Genomic DNA, 13,451 nt, shown 5'->3' on the forward strand with positions numbered 1-13,451 from the left:
GCTGCTGCTGCTGCTGCTGCTGCTGCTGCTGCTGCTGCTGCTGCTGCTGCTGCTGCTGCTGCTGCTGCTGCTGCTGCTGCTGCTGCTGCTGCTGCTGCTGCTGCTGCTGCTGCTGCTGCTGCTGCTGCTGCTGCTGCTGCTGCTGCTGCTGCTGCTGCTGCTGCTGCTGCTGCTGCTGCTGCTGCTGCTGCTGCTGCTGCTGCTGCTGCTGCTGCTGCTGCTGCTGCTGCTGCTGCTGCTGCTGCTGCTGCTGCTGCTGCTGCTGCTGCTGCTGCTGCTGCTGCTGCTGCTGCTGCTGCTGCTGCTGCTGCTGCTGCTGCTGCTGCTGCTGCTGCTGCTGCTGCTGCTGCTGCTGCTGCTGCTGCTGCTGCTGCTGCTGCTGCTGCTGCTGCTGCTGCTGCTGCTGCTGCTGCTGCTGCTGCTGCTGCTGCTGCTGCTGCTGCTGCTGCTGCTGCTGCTGCTGCTGCTGCTGCTGCTGCTGCTGCTGCTGCTGCTGCTGCTGCTGCTGCTGCTGCTGCTGCTGCTGCTGCTGCTGCTGCTGCTGCTGCTGCTGCTGCTGCTGCTGCTGCTGCTGCTGCTGCTGCTGCTGCTGCTGCTGCTGCTGCTGCTGCTGCTGCTGCTGCTGCTGCTGCTGCTGCTGCTGCTGCTGCTGCTGCTGCTGCTGCTGCTGCTGCTGCTGCTGCTGCTGCTGCTGCTGCTGCTGCTGCTGCTGCTGCTGCTGCTGCTGCTGCTGCTGCTGCTGCTGCTGCTGCTGCTGCTGCTGCTGCTGCTGCTGCTGCTGCTGCTGCTGCTGCTGCTGCTGCTGCTGCTGCTGCTGCTGCTGCTGCTGCTGCTGCTGCTGCTGCTGCTGCTGCTGCTGCTGCTGCTGCTGCTGCTGCTGCTGCTGCTGCTGCTGCTGCTGCTGCTGCTGCTGCTGCTGCTGCTGCTGCTGCTGCTGCTGCTGCTGCTGCTGCTGCTGCTGCTGCTGCTGCTGCTGCTGCTGCTGCTGCTGCTGCTGCTGCTGCTGCTGCTGCTGCTGCTGCTGCTGCTGCTGCTGCTGCTGCTGCTGCTGCTGCTGCTGCTGCTGCTGCTGCTGCTGCTGCTGCTGCTGCTGCTGCTGCTGCTGCTGCTGCTGCTGCTGCTGCTGCTGCTGCTGCTGCTGCTGCTGCTGCTGCTGCTGCTGCTGCTGCTGCTGCTGCTGCTGCTGCTGCTGCTGCTGCTGCTGCTGCTGCTGCTGCTGCTGCTGCTGCTGCTGCTGCTGCTGCTGCTGCTGCTGCTGCTGCTGCTGCTGCTGCTGCTGCTGCTGCTGCTGCTGCTGCTGCTGCTGCTGCTGCTGCTGCTGCTGCTGCTGCTGCTGCTGCTGCTGCTGCTGCTGCTGCTGCTGCTGCTGCTGCTGCTGCTGCTGCTGCTGCTGCTGCTGCTGCTGCTGCTGCTGCTGCTGCTGCTGCTGCTGCTGCTGCTGCTGCTGCTGCTGCTGCTGCTGCTGCTGCTGCTGCTGCTGCTGCTGCTGCTGCTGCTGCTGCTGCTGCTGCTGCTGCTGCTGCTGCTGCTGCTGCTGCTGCTGCTGCTGCTGCTGCTGCTGCTGCTGCTGCTGCTGCTGCTGCTGCTGCTGCTGCTGCTGCTGCTGCTGCTGCTGCTGCTGCTGCTGCTGCTGCTGCTGCTGCTGCTGCTGCTGCTGCTGCTGCTGCTGCTGCTGCTGCTGCTGCTGCTGCTGCTGCTGCTGCTGCTGCTGCTGCTGCTGCTGCTGCTGCTGCTGCTGCTGCTGCTGCTGCTGCTGCTGCTGCTGCTGCTGCTGCTGCTGCTGCTGCTGCTGCTGCTGCTGCTGCTGCTGCTGCTGCTGCTGCTGCTGCTGCTGCTGCTGCTGCTGCTGCTGCTGCTGCTGCTGCTGCTGCTGCTGCTGCTGCTGCTGCTGCTGCTGCTGCTGCTGCTGCTGCTGCTGCTGCTGCTGCTGCTGCTGCTGCTGCTGCTGCTGCTGCTGCTGCTGCTGCTGCTGCTGCTGCTGCTGCTGCTGCTGCTGCTGCTGCTGCTGCTGCTGCTGCTGCTGCTGCTGCTGCTGCTGCTGCTGCTGCTGCTGCTGCTGCTGCTGCTGCTGCTGCTGCTGCTGCTGCTGCTGCTGCTGCTGCTGCTGCTGCTGCTGCTGCTGCTGCTGCTGCTGCTGCTGCTGCTGCTGCTGCTGCTGCTGCTGCTGCTGCTGCTGCTGCTGCTGCTGCTGCTGCTGCTGCTGCTGCTGCTGCTGCTGCTGCTGCTGCTGCTGCTGCTGCTGCTGCTGCTGCTGCTGCTGCTGCTGCTGCTGCTGCTGCTGCTGCTGCTGCTGCTGCTGCTGCTGCTGCTGCTGCTGCTGCTGCTGCTGCTGCTGCTGCTGCTGCTGCTGCTGCTGCTGCTGCTGCTGCTGCTGCTGCTGCTGCTGCTGCTGCTGCTGCTGCTGCTGCTGCTGCTGCTGCTGCTGCTGCTGCTGCTGCTGCTGCTGCTGCTGCTGCTGCTGCTGCTGCTGCTGCTGCTGCTGCTGCTGCTGCTGCTGCTGCTGCTGCTGCTGCTGCTGCTGCTGCTGCTGCTGCTGCTGCTGCTGCTGCTGCTGCTGCTGCTGCTGCTGCTGCTGCTGCTGCTGCTGCTGCTGCTGCTGCTGCTGCTGCTGCTGCTGCTGCTGCTGCTGCTGCTGCTGCTGCTGCTGCTGCTGCTGCTGCTGCTGCTGCTGCTGCTGCTGCTGCTGCTGCTGCTGCTGCTGCTGCTGCTGCTGCTGCTGCTGCTGCTGCTGCTGCTGCTGCTGCTGCTGCTGCTGCTGCTGCTGCTGCTGCTGCTGCTGCTGCTGCTGCTGCTGCTGCTGCTGCTGCTGCTGCTGCTGCTGCTGCTGCTGCTGCTGCTGCTGCTGCTGCTGCTGCTGCTGCTGCTGCTGCTGCTGCTGCTGCTGCTGCTGCTGCTGCTGCTGCTGCTGCTGCTGCTGCTGCTGCTGCTGCTGCTGCTGCTGCTGCTGCTGCTGCTGCTGCTGCTGCTGCTGCTGCTGCTGCTGCTGCTGCTGCTGCTGCTGCTGCTGCTGCTGCTGCTGCTGCTGCTGCTGCTGCTGCTGCTGCTGCTGCTGCTGCTGCTGCTGCTGCTGCTGCTGCTGCTGCTGCTGCTGCTGCTGCTGCTGCTGCTGCTGCTGCTGCTGCTGCTGCTGCTGCTGCTGCTGCTGCTGCTGCTGCTGCTGCTGCTGCTGCTGCTGCTGCTGCTGCTGCTGCTGCTGCTGCTGCTGCTGCTGCTGCTGCTGCTGCTGCTGCTGCTGCTGCTGCTGCTGCTGCTGCTGCTGCTGCTGCTGCTGCTGCTGCTGCTGCTGCTGCTGCTGCTGCTGCTGCTGCTGCTGCTGCTGCTGCTGCTGCTGCTGCTGCTGCTGCTGCTGCTGCTGCTGCTGCTGCTGCTGCTGCTGCTGCTGCTGCTGCTGCTGCTGCTGCTGCTGCTGCTGCTGCTGCTGCTGCTGCTGCTGCTGCTGCTGCTGCTGCTGCTGCTGCTGCTGCTGCTGCTGCTGCTGCTGCTGCTGCTGCTGCTGCTGCTGCTGCTGCTGCTGCTGCTGCTGCTGCTGCTGCTGCTGCTGCTGCTGCTGCTGCTGCTGCTGCTGCTGCTGCTGCTGCTGCTGCTGCTGCTGCTGCTGCTGCTGCTGCTGCTGCTGCTGCTGCTGCTGCTGCTGCTGCTGCTGCTGCTGCTGCTGCTGCTGCTGCTGCTGCTGCTGCTGCTGCTGCTGCTGCTGCTGCTGCTGCTGCTGCTGCTGCTGCTGCTGCTGCTGCTGCTGCTCTTTAAAGAAGTTGTAATGCTTTGGTATAGAACTGAATCATGCAAGAAAATGAAAAGAAATGTATTTGCTGTTATTTTATTTTAGGGGCTTTTCTCATTTGACACTTTGATTTACAATGAGCTTAGACACCGCTGGCACACCTTTGTGTCCTTGTAGCTCTGGTGAGGCAGGCTGCGCAACCTGGCTTCTTCGAGTCAATGGGAAACAATCGTTCCAGAGACTTCAATGCTCAACACAGCAATAAATTTGGCTAGTTGATTTGTAAATGTACTTTATTTGTTGAATTACGCAAACGGCGAAACACGGCACATATGTTTAGTCTTTGTTGCTTCTCTTGACGTCTGCACTGTTCCGATGATGCGCTTGTATGCGGCCAAGGGTGCTTGCGACGTTGGGATGATTTTTTTTTCTGGAAACCCCATTGGCAGGCTTTCCGCAGGGTAGGTAATGCAAAAATAGAAAAGGCAGGGTTCGGCAAGGACAAGGAGAAGACATTCCTTCTATGGCAACAGATGAGGCTAGTACGATGTATCAACGAAAAAATACCTGGCAAACACAAGTGCTGTAGCGTAGGTACATGTTATAGATATTATAGTTTGGCATAACCCGTAAAAGTGGTGGCGGCCTACTGATTTGCGCACACGAAAGTCTTCATTGTGCTGAAATAACAGTAACAAGAGCCTTAGAAATTGTAGTTGTGATAAGCAACGCTTTCCGCCCAGCAGTTGCTATCGGTACATGCTATCGTCCACCCGACGACCGCTCCTTCGTAGCTGACTTTGATGGCGTACTTCACCCGGTAACGGTGCTTTATCCCCAATCTCATATCATGCGGTTCGGAGATTTCAACTTCCCTGCCATCAATCCGTCCAACATAGCTGAAACAGCCTCAAAAAACACCGTTGAAAGTGATTTCATTAATACATGTCTTACGTTTGGCTCAAAACAAATCATCAGTAACGCCACGCGGCGCAATAAGTCTTGTTACCATACTAGACCTTATCCTCACTTCGCACTCCGATAATGTTTCGCCACTAACGCATTTACCCGATCTTAGCGATCATTCAGTGCTACATACGTCACTCCAATGTGGCATCCCTGCCTTCACTAAATCCAGAATAACTATTACATTTTACGACAAAGGCAACTATACTGATATGAATATTACACTTGCATAATTTGACAGCTCGTTCTTTACATGTTTCTCAGAGTGCTCCGTTGAAACTAACTGGCTCATTTTCAAAAATAAAATACATAAACTAGTAAAACATTACCTACTATCACTATAACCAAAGAGCACTCATTACCGTGGATCATCACTGCTCAACAATAAAAAGAAGAGGCTTTACCACGCTGCTAGGCATTCTGACCCTCAGTGCGTGTGGCATAACTACACCGCTGAAGAAACGTACCTGTCACTTGCTAATCAAAGAAAACGCTCTTCTTTTTCAACTACTTTACCAAAGCGAAATAGCTCCAAACAATTCTGTCCTATCATAAATCCAAAGTGTTCGCAACCACTTGCCCTGTGTGACGAGCTAAATAAGCCTATTCCTGATCATGAAACCACCGAAGTACTTATTTTGTATTTTCCTGCGTGTTTAATAATGAACGCAAAGGTGAACTTCCTGAATTCCTACATTCCAGTTATGATACCATGCCCGCAATCACCTTTAGTTGTGAGGGCATCAGGAAATATATTGATTCATTTAACTTGTCATCTTCACTTGGCATCGATGGCATTAATTCCAGAGTCTTAAATATACTAATAGAAACTCGCCCAGACGGTCCTCATTCCAAAACCGGGCAAGGCGCCTGGCGTCTTTAAACTTCGCCCCATCTCGCTCACGTCGTGCGTGGGTAAGGTGGCCGAGTATGTCGTCCTCAACACTCAACAGAGTCGGCCGGTATCTCGAAGACCAAGACTGTTTAACACACCGCACTGCTGTTTCGCGGCACACCTCGGAGAGATCGAGGACGCCCCTCGCATCCTTAGGGAGATGGCTCACAGGAGCGCGCGAGACCTAACGCTCCGCGACGCCACCTATTCTGGTCGTGACCATCCCAGCGAGAATCGGGACCCTCCCTCCACATATAACGAGATCATAAAGCACTTTTATATAGACCGCAGAATATACAGCACACCTCACAATAAGCTCACCAGGCCTCCAGCCCTCACGTTCCGCATGCTTCAAACAAACACGTAACCCACGCAGAACAGACTACATCACTACATGCCTGACCTATACAAAACATCATATTGCGAAAATTGCCATAGCACACTAGACGTACATCACTTGCTCTGGCCGTGTGGTCGGACCCACGCAAACAAGGATCAAGACTCCGCCAGGCTACAAGAAGCATTACGCAGCACGGACCTGGCGGAGCAGCTCTGGGCCGTCCAGCGAGCCCACGATGCGGCCAGGGAGTTACAACTCCCGGTCCCAACGTGGGAGTACCATGCTCTATGGCACCTTGCGCCCCGTAGCTCGCAGGACCTTTCATTAAAGTTATTCCATCCATGCATCCAAGATCGACTTCCGACGCGTGCTCTCGACGCAGGATACGATGCTTCTCCTGTAACACCAGATCATAGACGCCGGTGCCACTTGAGGCACCCGCGCCATACTCGGCCTCGCGCGTTCGATACCATCGATTACTCGCCAATACTTAAGGTGATCGGGGACCTAGGGCTCGGGCACTGGTTCTACGAATTCGTCCCCTCCTTCCTGACCCGTCGCAAGGCCATGTCTGTGCTGGAGACCTCATGTCGGAAGAAGTCGAGCTCAGAGAGCGTGGCACACCCCAGGGGTCCGCCCTCTCGCCGACGCTGTTCAACCTGGTGATGATTGGGCTCTCCGAACGCCTCTCGAAGATATAAGGTCTCAACCATGCGGTATACGCCGACGACGTCACCATCTGATGCTACGCGGGGTTGGACGGCTTCATCGAATCCACTCTGCAGGAGCCAGTCAACACCACACGGGCCTCAAGTGCTCCTCCATCAAATCGGAACTGTTGCTGTACTGTACAAAACGACAAGGCAAAAGGCCTAAGGGGTGGAAACCCCCGATCGAGCGCAACATCACCGTCCACACTAGAGACGGTCGCCTAATCCATAGGGTCGACTCAATCCGAGCACAGGGAATGATAATCGAGGCGGGCAGATCAAACATCCATATGGTCCACAAGCTGACAACAAAGACGGACAACGCGATACGACTGGTACGCAGAGAGGACAACCATCACCACGGCCTCAAAGAAGACAACCTGCTACGTCTCGCACACGCGTTCATACTATGTCACTTTACCTACGCGCAGTAGTGCACAAGTGGAGACAATCGGAGCGTGACAAGCTCAATACACGCATCCGAAAGGTAGTGAAGCCGGCCCTCGGGCTCCCGATCACCACGCCGACGTAACGACTCCTCGAGCTCGGGGTTCACAATACACTCGAAGAGATCGCTGAGGCTCCGGAGAGAGCACCGATGATACGACTGATGACGGCCAAGACATCTAGCGTGAGCTCGGCTACTTCCCACCGAACACCCAGGATCTACCGGAGTTTACGCCAAGTTCTCCGCGAGCTCCGCGATTTGATCACGATAGCAACAATTCCGCGAAATGTACATCCGGAACACAATGGAGGCAGGCGCCTAGCCCCGGCGACACCAATTCTGAAACGCATAAACAAGAAAGCGGACGACGTCGCTTTCGTGGACGCCGCCGCCTACCGATGCCACCGAGCGTTCGCCGCGGTAGCGGTCTCATCCTCCCAGCGGACACTAAATGCCGCCACGGTAGTCACACGTGACCCCGAGGTGGCGGAGCAAGTGGCCATAGTCCTCGCAATGCTCGACGACAAGCGAAAGATAAAATTCAGTGACTCGAGACCGGCCATCAAAGCGTTCGAGACAGGAGTCGCCTCCGACCAGGCGTTACGTGTCCTCCGTAGCGCTGATCCGAGCACCCTCAAGCACCGCACCGTCATCTGGTTTCCTGCCCACCTGGGTCGGAGCCCAAACTCAACGAGACAGCCCAGGACGCTGCGCGCGCGCTTACCGACCGCGCCGTAACCACCGGGCAACCACTTCTCGATGAGTTGGAGGAGAACAGGAACGCCCAAGTAACGTACAATGAAATCACTTTTACACTTTTACTTGAGACGATGTCTCTTTCCGCCCCCGCATCCTAAACAAAACAGGCCGCAGGCGCTAACACTACGCTTGTTACAAGCACGCACCTATACCAACTCTGCCACGTTACACATCTACCCGGACGTCTACCCCGATGATGCGTGCCCTTCGTGCAGGGTCACGGCGACACTCGCACACGTGCTCTGGGAGTGTAGAAACGCTCCGTGCGATTCTACCTCGGACAAGGGGGAGAAGGCCCTACGAAGCCCGCTCCTACAAGACCAGAAATGGGCCGTCCAGCAGGCTCGCGCAGCGGCCACCAGGTACTCCCTGTCGGTGCCTGCGTGGGAGACGCCCACTGCGCGCTGACGTGCGTCCTGCAGGACCTTTAAAGTTTGTCCGATCCACTATATATTTAGCGAGATCCTATGTCATATTTTAGATCTTATGTCATATAGCTGGGTCACAGTGGAAGAGACGCTGGTTACACTGTCATGACGCTGGGGCGCACTGGTTTGTGCTGTACAGGCGCTGGTTCTCGCTGCAGTTCGCTGGTTCGCAGTGGAAACTGTGGTGGTTGTGTTTGTGCCGCGCTGGTTCCAGTACGCAAGGACACGCGCTGCTGAATATTAAATGCTTTATGCAATTTCATCGCTTGATAATAGTCTCTTGTCCTAAATAACGCGATATCTTGGGGTCATACAACCCTATTTCATGTCGTGTGTGGAATAAAGGTGCGTGAGCTGCCCTGCGACACTGAAGATCACTTTCGTTTTTTTTTTTTTCAATTTCCCTTTTCACTGGGCGGATAGCTAAATTCTTTAACGAAACCACGCAAACGCCGAGGACGCCGCGTTATTTAGTAGTTCGCACGTAACATATGACTGGGCGTTGTCGCCGTTGTCGCAGTGTTGTGGAGTGGACATGAAATGCAGAAGTCGTTCAGACGCGCGCGAATGGACCCCGAGTTAGAAGCCTATCGCTGACTGATATTATCGCACCGATAACAAAGCTGAGGTTATTCGTGCACTTACACTTTCCCTATTGTAGTAAAAAAATTCTGAGGCTCAAATACACACATTTTAGCTCTCGCCAGCTACCCGCGCCGAGATCAGTACCCACCGAAGATTAGGCCTAGCGTGTCCGACGAGTCCGTCTTCACGCTTCGGCACTCCTGGGCTCATGAATCAAGAAGTCTAACAAGGATAAATCACTCTATATTTCAGGTATCTCATCGGTGTTCTTAAATAGTGCCAGCACCAGCACAGTGCCAGCACAAGAAATGATGACCGCCGATGGGACGCGTCATAAACACAGGTATATGTGCTATCGCCAAAGGCTCCCAACACTAGCCTGCGCTTCTCTGACGAAGATGTATGACTAGGCAGATGTGTTGAATGAAAGGCATCACTGAACCAAGATAACGTTGCACATCCATCGCGTGAAGGACAAGAAACGGCTATGGAAATCGGCAGTAACAGCCCATACACCGTCTGGGTCGGCGGTTCATTTAGGACTTTTTCCGAAGTTTAAGTACCAACAGCAAGTGAAAATCGATGCTGTGGCACTTCCGAGTATGCTACTGGATACGGCCAGCAAAATTTTCTTTGTAGTACAGGCGTGAGTTTTTGTTGCTGGGCGATAGCGCGTCTACCATGTCTGTGCGAGACGTAGCTCTGCGAAACTAAAAATGCTTCTCGATTTTGACATGGCAAATTATCCGTTTACGTTCGTCTGGCGAAGTAGAATAGCTGATAAAGAAAAAAAGAGTAGAATAGCGGTAAACTGGCGGGCTTCGGATCTGTAGATCGGACGATCGAATCCCTGTCGGAGCAGTTTTATTTTTACGTTCTTTTTTATTATTGCACTAAAGCACTCTCTGTTGCTTTCTGTATTCAAAAAATATATATGGTGTCCAGGCATTGCGTATTTAACGCGCTAGAGCTGTTTTTCGCACGAGTAGCCAGCGCCTCCCAATACGCTGCGCCTGCCCAGCGCCCCATCATCCAGCGCGCGGCACTGGGCCCATAATCCGGCGCACTGGTCCCAGTGGCACTCGGTTTTGCAATAGGGAAACCTGTGCGGAATTGTGTGTAACATCCCCCCCCCCCTAAAAGGCCGGTCGGCTACGATGACTTTCAACGCTCCGAATTGGTAGCAGGTTGAACGGCCGTTTTTCCCTTGCCTAGGGATCTAGGGAGGACAGAGTGTTTATAAGCAGCTGTTGTGCGGCTGCTGGGTGTTCTCGTGAGCAGTGTGCTCATGCTCGACAAGCTGTATGCGGGGTGCTTGGAGCTCGTGTGCTGCGTCTTGCGTGCTCCATTTAGGAGTCGTGCTAGACTGTTTAAATGTATCCCTTGTTCTAATCTAAATATGTAAATGAACTCTGTACGCATAGTTCTCGATGAGAGCAAGTTCCTCCCTACAACCACGTCCCAAGCGTGGGTGAGTTGGACGATGGCATGGGCCAGCCACCAGATAGTCATGCCCGACTACAACCCCGTCCACCAATCTTACAACTGGATGGCAGACGTGAGATCGTCCTACAACTTTTACAACGTCCTCTTTTTTGATTTCGAAAAGGCGTTTGACAAAGTTCCTCATCGACAGCTTTTCCTAAAACTTTCTCGCTTGCACTTTAATCCTCTTGTTTTAGACTGGATACGTAACTTCTTAACAGACAACAGTTTGTGTATGCTATCAACCATTCCTCCTCTAAAAGGCCCGTTCTTTCCGGAGCACGCCAAGGCACAGTCCTCAGGCCCCTTCCTCTTCCGTATTTATATTGTTGCGGAAGGATGAAGGAAGAGAGCGGATGAAGAAGATCGAGACGCTGGCTGCTGCGTGTTGTTGGTGGTCAGCCATCTTCACTGCTCTAACTCATCCTGTATATATATTGTAGATATAGTTTTCCTATACCCACAACATCCCCGTAACATATTGGTGAGAGGTGTGGGGTACCACGGCTGGAAACAGAGCTCCGCAGTGGACGTCGCATCACCGTCCGCACCATGAATGACGGTGAGCACGCGGGATCAACGTCGTTGCCGCCTCCAACGTCACCGTCGCCACCTACGTCGCTGTCACCTTCGGTTGTCGTTGTGCAACCCAAGGATCCTGGAACTTTCTGCAGGCCCGATGGCACCGACGTTGAAGAGTGGGTGGCCATATACGAACGCGTGAGTGGAATCAAATGATGGGACCCTAAGATTATGCTACCTAACCTGTCGTTCTACCTAAGAGGCACGGCAAAGGTGTGGTATGAAAACCACGAAGAGGAGCTAACCAGCTGGGACCAATGCATAGAGAAATTTACAGAGTTGTTTGGCAAACCAGCCGGCCGTAAGATTGCCGCAAAGCAGGAAAGGGCCTCTCGTGCCCAATCCCCCACGGAGTTCTACGTCTCGTACATCCAGGACGTGCTGGCACTTCGTCGTAAAGCTGATCACGACATGCCAGAAGCTGAGAAGGTTGGGCATGTACTTAAGAGCATTACTGACGACGCGTTTAATCTGCTTATGTGCAAGAGCTGTTCTACAGTTGACGCAATCATTAAAGAGTGCCGACAATTCGAGCAGGCCAAAAGCCGACGCGTCTTACGACCATTCGCCAGACTTCCCAATCCTGCCGAAACGTCGACGTGTGAAGATCAACCCGCACAGCAGCATGCGTCGCCATCAGAGTACGTGGTGCGTATTGTTAGACGTTAACTGGATGCGATGGCGCCCGTAGTATAGTGTTCGGGTACCCCTGATGCTACCTCATATTCAGTTCCGCTGGTACAAGCCATCGTTCGCCAGGAACTTGGAAACGTTGGTCTGTGTGTGGAAACAGTCTGTGTGTGCTTCGCCAATCCATGAGCTAACGAACGCCCTTCTACAACCTTCGCTCCGTTCCGACGCTTCTCTCTACGTTATCGCAACCCGACTGAGTGGAGAACTGCGGACAACCAGCCGATATGTTTCACCTATCGCCGCATTGGTCATGTCGCCAGATGATATTGTCGCAACTCGTGAGCCTCAACACCAAGCACGCTGACCAACCTGAGCCGTTTTGATGGAAATACTCGCAATATTTCACCCATCGCAGAGTTTAACAGCGCCGACAACTCTCCTCGGAACACGTGGTACAGCTGCTCACCATCGCCGCGCGGACACCAGTCTCGTCACCGCAGCGACGTCGCCTTTCGTCCCCTGTGGCTTTTGGCCGCACCCCTTCGGAAAACTTGGAAATGCAACCCTCGGAAGTGGTGCTCCATTGCAGCAAATCATCTGTCTGTGCCCACAAGGAGAAGCTTAATTGACGTTAAAATAGACGGCGTACCTGTCCAAGCACTCGTCGACACTGCAGCCCAATTATCGGCAATGAGTGCTAGCCTACGTAGACGTTTAAAGGAGGTCCTCACGCCAGCAGCTCCCCGAGTGCTTCGTGTGACCGACGGTGGCGTGCTGGATGTTCTTGGAATGTGTACTGCGCGTTTAATTATAGCCGGCCGCCTAACTTCTGTTCTTTGATGTGATCGACAACTGCCCTCACGACGTCATCCTTGGATTGGAGTTTTTTCCACTCATTCTGCTCTCATCGACTGCGCAACCAGCGTTCTTCACTTAGAACTGCCTAAACTCGCTCATGCTCCGAGTACCGCCCCGCCGCGCTTGTGCTCGCTTCAATATGTGCATCTGTCACCCGAGGCAGTTACTTACGTCACTTTGACCGCTCAGCCACAGGTTCCTTACGGTGAATATGTGCTTCGCCTCATTATCGACGTACTTTTGAACCGTAACGTTGCGGTTCCGCATAAGTTGGTCGTGGTTACTAATAACGACGTCGTTCTACCGCTTCTTAATTTCAGCCTGTGCCCTCAAGTGCTTCCGGCCGGCATGTTCTTGGCCAACGTTTTTAGTGGTTGCGAATTTGACATTGAGAGTCTGAATGCCGAGAGTGGTTTATTAGCCCCAATTGCAGCTGACAGCTCTGGATCCCTAAGGATGACTTCGCGAAAATAATTGCACCTGACCTCACCTCTTCACAGGCCACTGACATACGGCTCCTGTTTCAATCGTACAGTGACATCTTTGATTTCGGAGACAGGCCTTTAGGCCAAACATCTGTTGTTCACCACCGTATAAATACTGCAGGCACGAATGCTTTTTGTCGGCGTCCCTATCGTTAATTGCATGCTGAATGTCGAGTCATCCAATCAGAAGTGGACAAAATGCTCCGCAGAGGGTTTATCGAGCCATCAGCCAGCCCTTGGGCTTCCCCTATCGTCCTTGTGAAAAAGAAAGATGGTACCTGGCGTTCTTGCGGCAATTATCGCCACTTAAACAAGATCACACGAAAAGATGTCTACCCACTACCATGCATCGATGACGCCTTGGACTGTTTGCACGGAGCTAAATATTTCTCGTCCATCGATGTTCGATCCGGCTACTGGCACATTCCCGTTGATGAAATGGACCGCGAACTGACGGCCTTCCTCACGCCGGATAGCTAATATCGGTTCAAAGTCCGGCCCTTTGGCCTATTCGATGCTCCTGCGACATTTGAACGTATGATGAACTCTCTTCTGCGCG

At 55.0% G+C, this 13,451-nt stretch overlaps 1 long non-coding RNA gene across 1 annotated transcript in view; it reads right to left on the minus strand.

Annotated features, from left to right (window-relative positions):
* Window positions 1–4,091: 4,091 nt before the first annotated feature.
* The window catches only part of LOC142592552 (uncharacterized), a 40,304-nt gene continuing 30,944 nt past the window's right edge, over window positions 4,092–13,451 (minus strand). The window contains exon 3 of the long non-coding RNA XR_012830720.1: window positions 4,092–4,168. This is a non-coding gene — a long non-coding RNA (uncharacterized LOC142592552). The remainder of the gene's footprint in view (window positions 4,169–13,451) is intronic.

This window comes from Dermacentor variabilis, chromosome 9, assembly GCF_050947875.1.
Source record: "Dermacentor variabilis isolate Ectoservices chromosome 9, ASM5094787v1, whole genome shotgun sequence".
Classification (NCBI taxonomy): Eukaryota; Metazoa; Arthropoda; class Arachnida; order Ixodida; family Ixodidae; genus Dermacentor; species Dermacentor variabilis.